This window comes from Bactrocera dorsalis, chromosome 2, assembly GCF_023373825.1.
Source record: "Bactrocera dorsalis isolate Fly_Bdor chromosome 2, ASM2337382v1, whole genome shotgun sequence".
NCBI lineage: Eukaryota > Metazoa > Arthropoda > Insecta > Diptera > Tephritidae > Bactrocera > Bactrocera dorsalis.
The window spans coordinates 26391248-26403330 of NC_064304.1; positions in this window are offsets into that span (position 1 = coordinate 26391248).

Consider the following 12083-nt stretch of genomic DNA (forward strand, 5'->3'; position numbering starts at 1 on the left):
TTCCTCGAGCTAGCTAACGGCATGTCAGTTAAGAACTCAGTGCATCACCCTATTTGATTTTAAAGCGCCCATTGCGTTTGATAGCTACCCTGTTGAATATATGTACATACATATGTACACACATATGTACATACGAACATACTTCCGAAGTCCAACGTGAAATGAGGTTATTTTGTTTTTTTATAAGTAAGTAGTGTAGGGATTTAGATTTTAATATGCCTAAATGCTGGTGATGTGGAAGTGATGTGTCGATGATGAACTGCACTCAACTCGCTGCTCTATGAAAATATTCCGATAGGTTTATGTGTGTATGTGCGTGTTTCGGCATTAGGAGAAGTGTTAAGTAAGTAGTTGTCAAAAACATTTCTGTAGCCACCATGGACATTGTTGCCATTATTCAAATAATTATTTTATTTTTACTTTGTATGTTATATACTTGTATTGTGTAGCCGGCTGTTTGTCCAAATAATATATGAAGAATTGCGTAGTCGTCAAAATTTATAGCCAAATTTTTGTATATTCCTAGAAATAAATTCCAATTAAGGTTAATCTGGAATAAAGAATGCGAAAAGGTGAAATTATATAAAAATTATATAATTCCAATAAAGTGATGTTTCTTATATATTTCAAAAAAGATGGCAGATATCAGATATCTTTCGAAAAGTCTTGGCTATTAAAAAAAGTCATATCCCTACTCACTAAATCAAGCAAACTCCGGTAAAATGATATACCAAATGTAGCTTAAAAAGGAAAGATTTGAAGATTGGATTATATTTCTTTGCCTCGTATTTTGATTCAAAGAAGCTTTCCTTTTCAAATATACTGTGTTAAAATCAAAAAAAAAATTTTTGCGGCTTTTGTCTACGTTAGAGAACAGTCATAAGGCATAACTATTGCGCAGGAGCTTGCGACTCGCCAACGAAGCCTAAAACATCTACAAAAACGGATCAAATATTGTCAGTGAAGTGGCAACCGAAATCTATTGCTTGTAGCTGGATCTCAGACGACCCTACAAATCCCGGAGTACTGCAGTATCTTACAGATAGAAGTAAAACGGCTTAGATAGCTAACAACACAGGAGCACCTAATTCTATATGGCCCAGAAATTTGTAGGAACAAACTCAAGACCCTTGGATCCATCTACGTGGATAGGAATCACATCACCGCCATCCAGAAAGCTCATGAAATTGTTCAGAGTGCTGGACCTTTGCGACCATAGGTGATATAGAAGGGGGTACAATAGCCCAATGGTCGTAGTGCGAGTTCTCAAATATTCTTAATAACGCAGGAAACAACATAAAGGATTCCATGTCACAAAGGAAGTGCAAATTCTGAAAACGACATAGCTGATGAGATCGTCAAAAGTGCGATCCATTTGCTACTGATTACAGAAATATGTAAGCCATTAGGAGGATAGAGTCATGTGTAGAAGTTCACGCAAGTGAGGAAAGTTCTCTGATCGCCATTCACTTGGCAGTGGCCAGAAACAATACTTTTACATATGACTCAAGCAGCTCACGACTGCCGATCTTTGACCAAGTATCCTCTGGATAGCCTAAGAGCATCCGAGCTAAAGTGAGGAGGCGAAACCTTCCCTCCGCAGGGTTGAGCGCTGGGTTTGGGCCCCACCACGTAAAAACAGTACCAATAAAAACTAAACCACAGCCTTGCTGTTGTTAACTCGGCTATAATCGCGTAAAGAAGAAGAAGAAGTAAGCCACTAAAACCGATACACAAACATAAACCTCAAAAATTTTTTATTTTGCATTTTCAACCAATTTGTCCCACTTCCATTTACCGACACTGTTCACCTTTTATGTATGTATGTATGTAAGTAGTTGCGAATACCAAATTAGCACAACAAGAAAATATCAGCAACAAAGCACATTTATATGTATATATGTAAGTACACACGTATGTATGTATTTATGTGTATGCCTATACAGTGTAGAGCAAAATTTGTTGGGCTGAGCCCTTTTAAGTCCTAATGGCCCTTTATTATCTGCCTTTAGACTTTTAATAGACTCAGTAGTTTTGTGCGCACAGCTCATCCCTGTGCTTGGTAGAGGGTTAGAGCGCAAAAGAGATGCCAACGTATTTGCTGTTGTTGTTGCTTGCCTCAACAATTTTTGCTAAAATTGTAGCTTGTACAGCGGTGCGCAAGCGCTCGTGTGTATTTGCGAGCTCAACATCTATTTTGGAGTTTTTTTTTTTTGATCGAGTTAATCCTCGGCATTCTTTCGTCAGTGACGTTTTCATTGACATTTTGTAAAAGCTGATTGTTTGGCTGGAAAATTTGCTGAAATGAAAAGGTATTTAGGTTTTGTCTTGATCACAAATGATGGCAGTGTGAAAGGCAATTGTGGAGAGTATTTGGTACAAATTAATAATTCACATTTGTAAATGCTCTGCTATGAAAATATTTTTGTAGTTCTTAATGTTGCATTTTCTGTAAAAGAACTTTGAACGATTTGTTTTTTTTGCTCCTTGCTTGTAACAATTTTCTGGTAGACCAATAATAAGTCGCAAAAAGTGATTCAACGCGCATCCCTTTAAATTCCGAAGAAACCACGATCTTTGATGTTGTAAATCGGGCTGGCAAAAAGTCTCAAACGAATATCTTTGCAAAACAGACATTAATTCAATATTAAAAGGATTAAAATCCCAGTAAAATCTTTAAATTAAATTATTTTATGAAACCGACTTCTTCGAAGATTATTCCAAAATGTTCAGTTTCACATTTTGTGTTGTAATGCCTTTGGCACATTGAGGTGTCTATGCCATTCCCGACTGGTGTTTCATCTTTCCCATTTAAAACCATATAAGGCTTCCAAAAAATGTCCAAAGCTATACTTAAATAATTTCTTCTTAATCATTATTTCTATAGAAAATTTTCGACTAGCAGTAAAAATATATAAAGTATAAAGCGTATACATAAGAGTATTCGTAGAACTATTACTTTTAGCCAAATATCGAGCAGTTTTTTGTATCCAGCCTTATTTAAATGGTTTTTTGTGAAATTTAGCTCCTGAGGATTCAAAACATTGGTTCTATGCCATTTGAACTCGACAATTTCTTTACTTTATCAATATTTTCAACAGCTGGGCTTCCAAAGCAAGGTGAATATGTGGCATCAATCCCGGGAAGGAATCAACAAGTCCAGAATTCCGTATGATTGACTCCTATAGCATCAAGGCCATAAAACCCATTCACATTTGTAGCCTGGTTTGCGTTTTCGCCTTTATCGAAGAAAAACTGTAAAATATGGTGTATTTTGTATTCAGTCATTTTCGCGTTTGGTCTCAAACAATAGAGCTTCATAACTTTCTGAGACATTTTTTATTACAAAATTTAATTTTTCCAATGGTTGTTATTACCTATTTTATATATTAGAAAAATAATAAATATATTTTTATTAGCACTTAGGATCATATATGAGTAAAAATGAGATGTTACAAAATACACCATGCTCCCATGCTCCTTCAAATGGTAATTAAGTTAAATGAGAGATACAAGGTATGACAATTAAGTAATGAGACTGATTCCATAAAAACCGTATATTTGAAAATTATGATATAACTCTGCCATCCCCTTCAAAGTAGTCCCCTTGGGCAGTTATGCAGCGATTCCAGCGCGTTTTCCATGCTTCGTAACATTTCTGGAACGCTTCTCTCGTCACGGCCGCCTGGATATCCGTAATCGACTCAAAATGGGTTCCTTTGACCACCGATTTTGTTTTAGGAAACAAAAAAAGTCACAGGGTGACATGTTGGGCAAATAAGGCGGCTGTTGCAACACGGCGATCCCATCTAGAGGCCAAATACTGGGACACGCTGAGGGCGGTGTGGCAGGGCGCGTTGTCGTGATGAAGGATCCAGTTAAGAGCGATGTCTGGGCGCACCCTGTTGACTCATTTTCACATTTTCTTTCGAGTACTTGGCATTAGTAGACTTGATTCACAGTTTTTCCCTGTGGAACGAATTCTTTGTGGACGATTCCACGGCTATCAAAAAAAGGCAATAATCACCGTTTTCATCTTCGACTTGCTCATGCGAGCTTTTTTCGGGCGGGGAGCGCGCGGAGATAACCACTGTGAGCTTTGGCGTTTGGTTTCAGGGTCTAAGAGCACTATCACCATACACTTCTACAATTTTAGCGTACGTTTCCGAAGCTGTTTCGCCCAATCTGGCGCAAAATTTTATCGCGACGCGTTGCTCTTGGTTTCGTTTTTCCATTTTCGTGACGAGCACTACAAACACACGTCTACTCAACTTGTTGCAGCAGGTGAACTAAACAAGCTAGAGCGATGGTACATACATCAATGGAGAGGGAAGGGATGCCGGAAAAAGAAGAAGAAGGTCACAGGTTTATCACAAGCGCGGCAATAAAATCAGTCTCACTACTTAATTGTCAAACCTCGTATATAATGTTTCCTTAAAATACGCGGTCAAACCTCCTTTTAGAGAATATTTCGAGAAAAAGATAATATGTAGTGCATTTTATCAACTTGTTGGAGTTATGGTCCACAGACTTTCAGAATTTAGGAAAAGGCCTTCGCTGATAATTGTTTGTAGCGGCCAAATGTTTTTGATTGGTACAAATTATTCAGAGAGGGTCAAGAACACGTTGACGACGAACCACGTCCAGGACGGCCATCAACATCAACTGCTGATCAACATGTCAATAAAATAAAAGAATTGATGATTAACAGAGTCAGAGATCTTACTGGCATCTTTAGAATATCTCAAGAATCACTGAAAACCATTTTGAAGGATTTTTGAGCCTAAGAAAAGGGAAAGCACAACTGGATCCAAAATCACAAAATTTTTTGAAAAACAACATCGCGTTAACGTCTGTAAAAAAATACTTTTCGACTACAAGGATTTCATGAAACGTATTATTACTGGTGAAGATTCTTGCATTTATGCTTACGACCCGGAAACAGACGATCAATTAGCCCAATTATTGTGGCAAAGGTAAGCCGAAATTGAAAAAACCACATCAAAACAGATAAAAAATCTAGGTTATGTTGACTGTTTTCTTCAATTATCGAAGTGTGGTGCACCTAGAATTACTTCCGACCGACCAAACTGTCAGCAAAGAATACTATTCGAGTGTTATGCGTCATTTGCGCGAATCTATTCGTAAAAAGAGGTCGGAATTATGGGCCGACAACTCTTGGTTTTGAGTAATAAATGAAGAATTTTAAAATTATGAACAAAGTTTTATTATTTTTTGCTCACAATAGTACATTTACCAACAGCGATTGAAATGTTTTATTCGCCTTACTCGAACTTTATTTGTAGATGTCTTATTAACTTATTTCTCGAAATTAGAAATCTGTCATCGAATTATAATAAGTTAAGCCTTGCTGTCTCGAGGAAGAACCACAAATCATATTGTACAACACAAATACAAGAGTAAATCATATTACGAGCGGTATTACGGAAATAAGAGCCGCAGCAGTGCACTTATAAAAGGCGAGAAGACACAAAACATTTCCGTGAAAAGTCCACGGCACCAAGGCAGGAAGACAAGTAGGGTGAAACTGTTATATCAGTTTTATGAAAAGTAAATACAAATCCACGAATGCCCACAAACAAAAGCAAACGAGACAAACAAGAGCGGATTAGCGACCAACAAGCGACGGTGCGACAAAGAAAGTTGAGCGATAAGGCAATATTACTACCGTGTAAATGATCGGTATCGATCATATTTATCTGTCGGTAGATGCAGAACGTTGTTGGATTCCGGTTTGAATAGTTTTTGACTTCTATCGTGTGTATGTATTGTACACAACGCCGCTGGTAGGAAGAGAGATGTCATCAGATCAGCATTTCAATTATTCCGCAGTTCGGCTTGCCGATCAACTAATTCGGCTTATTGACAAACTAAGTACTACTTCTGAAGAACTCACGGTGACTACAGGTAGTCAACACATCTCAGTAGGATTTGACAAATCTTCGTATATGAACATTTTAGCCTGACTACAAGTATTAACGAATGATACTCAACTCTGACGGCAAGTAAATTTGTATGTGTGTATAATATATACACTGTATATATAAACAAACCTGTGGGGGATCATATTTTAGCTTAAAGGCATTTTCATTTTGTGGGAAAACAATGCGCTCCCTCAATCCTAGCTGCTTGCTAGTTTTAGTTGCCAATAATACAGGTTCAAAAACATACAACCAACCAACCATACATACATACATCTGCGACGAGGATTAACTGCACCGCCCAAAGCGTAATCCAGCCCATTAAAAACCATTTGCATGCGAATATCTTTGTTTTACTAGATAATTGTGAAAGGCTAAGCGGAGAAATGAACCCATCCTCAGTGGCAGCGCTCTCGTGACAATCGCACAGCAGTTAAGTAGCGGATGATGACAGTCGCAGACGAGGCAATTGGGTTGCCTAAGCAGACTTGTCGTCGTGCGGATGATCTTGCAAAATATTTTGCTTTTGTTTAGTCGCTTTGTTCGTGGCTTCTGTGCAATTGTTGCGGTTAGCGGAAATTATTATTTACAGTGGGAGGGCTGGAGTTATGTGCTGTGTGTACGCACCTGCCTTGAACAAATTTCCGCAATGCGACAAGTTGCTTAATGCCGCGCTATGTAAAGTGCTACGAGCATTATGCGAATTTGTTTAACGGGGCTGTTCATTCGATTTGGCATTACTTAATCGCGGATTGAGAACCAACAAGTGCCTGGAAGGCAAGCACGGTAATATCTGTGTATGGTGAATATCCGCGTTTAATCCCGCCTGTTGCACCTTGGAGTTAATGATCACTCAGGTATTGTCAAGCAGGCTTATGTACTATGTATTGGCTGATTTGTGGACATTTCATAAGCCACAGAACCACAACTCTTCCAGCTTTTCCAGGGAAATGCTTTCAATGTCATTTGTAAAGGGATTTAAAGGAGGCGAATATATTGAGATTTAAATTTCATTATAAAAACAACTTATGATTTAAATACACAGATTTACGCGTTTATTTATAAGAAAATACTTGAGACGTTTGTTTAGAGTACACTGAAGCTTAATACAACTTATCGGTCTCAATATTTTTCATGAAATCAGCCAAGCAGTTCTCTGCCTGAGCCCATAAGTGCTATACTTAAAGAATACTATTGGAATGTTATATTGTGTCTATGCAGTCTCCAAAACCTTAATTCTTCGTGGTTAATTCAATTCGAAAAATTTCAGCTAGTAGTATAAAGCCTTCTTCGAAATAATATGAAAACAAGAAAAATACTTAACTTTAACTACATCGAAGCTATAATACCCTTCACAGATGCATATATTTCAGCATTTATATGGACTGTATAATCTCGATAATCTGGACAACTGAAAACCAAGCATTGTCCGAAATATCGAAATGTGAGGGTTTCCGAAATATAAAAAAAAAACTTGGAAAATATTTACTAAAAAACCAAACTATTTAATTCCACTTCAAAAATTCATTTTACACATTTTATGAACATTTTTATTGTTTTTCAAAGAAACTTTCTTGGCGCAGTTATGTCTTATTTTTTTTCTGTATGCAATCTGTATCTCTTAGGCTTGCAGGTTTCAAACATCTTCAGCGGGAAACTCCTGCTCTTCGGGGTCTTTAATACAGATATAACTTGAGAATTCTGGGTTTTTGGGTTTCTTGTTCATTTTCATCTTGGTTGCTGCTGCTGAGGTTGCCTTCTTCAATCTGATCGTCGTGACTGTCATTTAGCCAGTCATCAATTTCATCAACAAAATAAATATCCGGAGATATTTAGACTAACAGATCAGATATTTCTGTTGAGTTATTGGAACGCAACATAGCAAGAAGGACACTTTCTTCGTCCTAAAGAATTTTGTTGAAGCATTTTTGCGTTTGATGCCAAAAAATCCATGTCTTTCAATTTTTTAATGATACCGTTAAATTATTTTCTGAACTGGACAAAAGATGAGATAAAAAGCGTTTACGATAATTCATTTTTAAAATTCGAAATATTTCAGACCCAACGAATATGACTCGAGCGCCGTGGAAAACGATGAGGATTCTAAGAAAGAAATTATCCAACCGCCATTCAAAAATGATATAATGCATTCCTTTTCAATTTTTAATTCCTATTTAAATACGAATATTAATACAACTGACGATCACTAAATAACAATCTATAAATCTACATTTTACAGCTTTTTTCAAAATTGTAGATTTTAATGAAAACTTTTATAACTCAAAGCATCTCTAACTTGACGATTTTTTGTGGATTATGGTGATTCGAGTTAGGGAAGTTCAACTCGTTCGAGAAAAGCTGTGTTTGGACGAATAGCTGGAATTATGATATGTACCTCATATGAAAGAGATAGAACCTTGGGTTCATAAGTATAACGTAACCGGAAACGGAAAACGTTTTGTTAGTTTTTTCTAGTTACGTTGTTTGATCGCTGATCGAAGGTTAAAGAAAAAATATATTTTATTAGGATATTTATTATTAAGTTAAAAATAAATACATAATTTTTCCAATAGAGATTTAGGGACCCGTCAACAAAAAACAGTTTCCTGAAAGTTTTTTTTCGATTAGTATGAGCACGCAATGTAGGCGGCTGAATAAGTAAATAGTTTTATGATTTTGATGCTATGAGAGGCAATCACGCTCAATTTAGATTTTGTTGATTCCGTTCCTGTAACCTGGCCGAGTCCGACCGACATATAAATACTGTTTTGATATCCCAGAGACTAAATATGGTACCAGAAATAGTTTTTTACCAATGCTAGATTTAAAACGCTCATGGACCGAGCTTCCATCTGTAATTGGCAACAAAATCGATCCTTTTTTGAAACGGTTGCTTACTGGTGTGTCACTTACGACAACGTCGTCGTAATCAAGGCAGGATTAGCAATCAGGAAGGTTTTGATATGTGTTTAGTGGGATTGGAAGAGAATCATCTACTAAGAACACCTCTCTAACGGCAAAATGAGTTATTCGGACCATTACTGTCAACAATCGGATCATCTGGAGAAAATAATCGCCCAGGTATAGTTAGTTTTAGCCCATAGGAGAAGCTTGATTGACAAGCTTTTTTGCATCCACCTTATAATCCAGATATGACTTCATCTATTCCTTTCTATGGTGAATGATTTTGTAAGTGAAAAATACGGCCGAAATTAATGAAAATAATTTTTCGAAATAAACGGTGCTTATAAGACCTTAATCGAAGAATTCTAGCAATGCAAATACTCCAATTCAATGCAAAAATAATGGATTTCTTTTTATTTGACCTTATATAATACAGATAGTTGTACGATCGATTGTGATCGTTACAAGAGTATATTTGAGATGTAGTAGCGATATTATTTGTACCAAGAGAGAGAGAGAGAAAGATTCTACATAATAAACTCGTATACTAGCTGAAACATGGTTGTCTTACTACGAAACCAAGAAAGAAGTACCATAATCTGCTTGATCGATTGAAATCGTGGCCAAAGCATTGATGATTGGCGATCGTTCATGAGGAAATATTTATAGTAGAGCTGATTCTGTTTTTATTTCAAACGAGAAAGGAGCATATATTATTTACCAAAAAGTGATGTCTACAGCTTAGCATACCTTAAGTCCCTACTCGGGACTTTTAAGAAATTTGTGTCGATTTAAGCGATTAGTAAGACATGTCTCAGACTTGAATGATTTCTTAAACTCTTATGCATGGCAGCTGTATTTATTTTATCCAACTAATAAGTTCACATCCCTTACATAAACAAACGCAAAAATGTCACTAGACCTAGACAAATTGGAGCAAACGCGAATTATTAACAAATTACCTACACCGCAACTGGGTTAAATACTCGTGACAATACGTGAGCACATCAATTTTTTCACATCATCACCTTTAATCCGTCGTGCAATTTGTCGATCAAAATCATTCAACCGCAATGCATTTGAAGCGATTTCAAGGATTTGCACTCTCGATCTTTTCACTTCTTCACATAGTCATATTGTCACATCTTCTCATTGTGCAACTACACGTAATGAGCTCAGAAGCTGCATAATGAAACTCTTCATTTCGCTACTTCCAAGTACTTGAAGCTACATATATTACATATGTACATATGTATATCCATAAGTCCAACTAAATCTCTTCACTTTTTTGTTTTTTTTTTGTTGCAACTTTATTCGGGTCTATTGTTGAGCAGCTTGTGACAATGTACTCGTCGGTTTTGATGAGTGGACCTCCTGGAGGTGAGAATAAAAAGAAATCAAATTTCCCTCCGAACAGCCACTAAGATGCCAATATGATCGAGGCTCAAGTGTGAAGCATTAAATACACACACGCACTTTAAACCACCGAGCTCGGTTATTTTCTTGTCGGCAGCAAGTTGTAGCGCTGCAGGATTGTTTGCTTGCGTTTAACCTCAAAAGTTTTGCCCGCATCTTCTAAGTCTTTATGTTGAGAAATTTTTCATAACACTTCAAGTGTTCTTGTGCGGTTGCATTTAAGGAAAAGTTTCTGCGAAGCCTCGCATGATTCATTGTAATAAGGAGGGTTGATGAGGCTTTCACAATTTGCTGACAGTTAACAAGTGTCATGTGATCTTCAGTTAATGGTTTACTTGAATGCACTTTGCGTTCATTCTTTTTTTCGTCGCTTTTCGACGGTTTGGTTACTTTTTGATGTCGCTTGCTTGTTGTTATTGAGGCAATCTAGAGTACTGCAGCGCGATTTTAAAGCGACCACCACGAAGAAACATCTTGTGTGTTCTATAAAAGCGTACGACGTTTTAGGGTGGATTAAGTTGAGAATTGTACTAATTTTTTGCGTTGGAAATGCTTTGTTTAATTCTTTTGAATGAGAATAAGCGAAAGCTGATGAACTTTCTAAGGCGGATTATTCGAAAAATATGTATGCCAAGCAATTTCCATTTTTTAGAAAATTAAATGGGTATCGATAAGATTTATTAAAGCGAAGATTGTGCTGCATATAAAGGGTGATTTTTTAAGAGCTTGATAACTTTTTAAAAAAAAAAAACGCATAAAGTTTGCAAAATCTCATCGGTTCTTTATTTGAAACGTTAGATTGGTTCATGACATTTACTTTTTGAAGATAATTTCATTTAAATGTTGACCGCGGCTGCGTCTTAGGTGGTCCATTCGGAAAGTCCAATTTTGGGCAACTTTTTCGAGCATTTCGGCCGGAATAGCCCGAATTTCTTCGGAAATGTTGTCTTCCAAAGCTGGAATAGTTGCTGGCTTATTTCTGTAGACTTTAGACTTGACGTAGCCCCACAAAAAATAGTCTAAAGGCGTTAAATCGCATGATCTTGGTGGCCAACTTACGGGTCCATTTCTTGAGATGAATTGTTGTCCGAAGTTTTCCCTCAAAATGGCCATAGAATCGCGAGCTGTGTGGCATGTAGCGCCATCTTGTTGAAACCACATGTCAACCAAGTTCAGTTCTTCCATTTTTGGCAACAAAAAGTTTGTTAGCATCGAACGATTGCGATCGCCATTCACCGTAACGTTGCGTCCAACAGCATCTTTGAAAAAATACGGTCCAATGATTCCACCAGCGTACAAACCACACCAAACAGTGCATTTTTCGGGATGCATGGGCAGTTCTTGAACGGCTTCTGGTTGCTTTTCACCCCAAATGCGGCAATTTTGCTTATTTACGTAGCCATTTAACCAGAAATGAGCCTCATCGCTGAACAAAATTTGTCGACAACAACACATTTCGAACCGAACACTGATTTTGGTAATAAAATTCAATGATTTGCAAGCGTTGCTCGTTAGTAAGTCTATTCATGATGAAATGTCAAAGCATACTGAGCATCTTTCTCTTTGACACCATGTCTGAAATCCCACGTGATCTGTCAAATACTAATGCATGAAAATCCTAACCTCAAAAAAATCACCCGTTAGTATTAACCGTTACGAGGCTTTATTTTTCTTATTATGGAGTGGAAGTCATTTACATAACTGATTTAAATTTAGTTTCTATTAAAGATATTAGTACTGGTTGCCTTAATTAATACTAGCTTGAATTGTAATCCGTTTTTTCTACCACAATTTTAAATAAAAAGCAAGCCAAGCGAAATG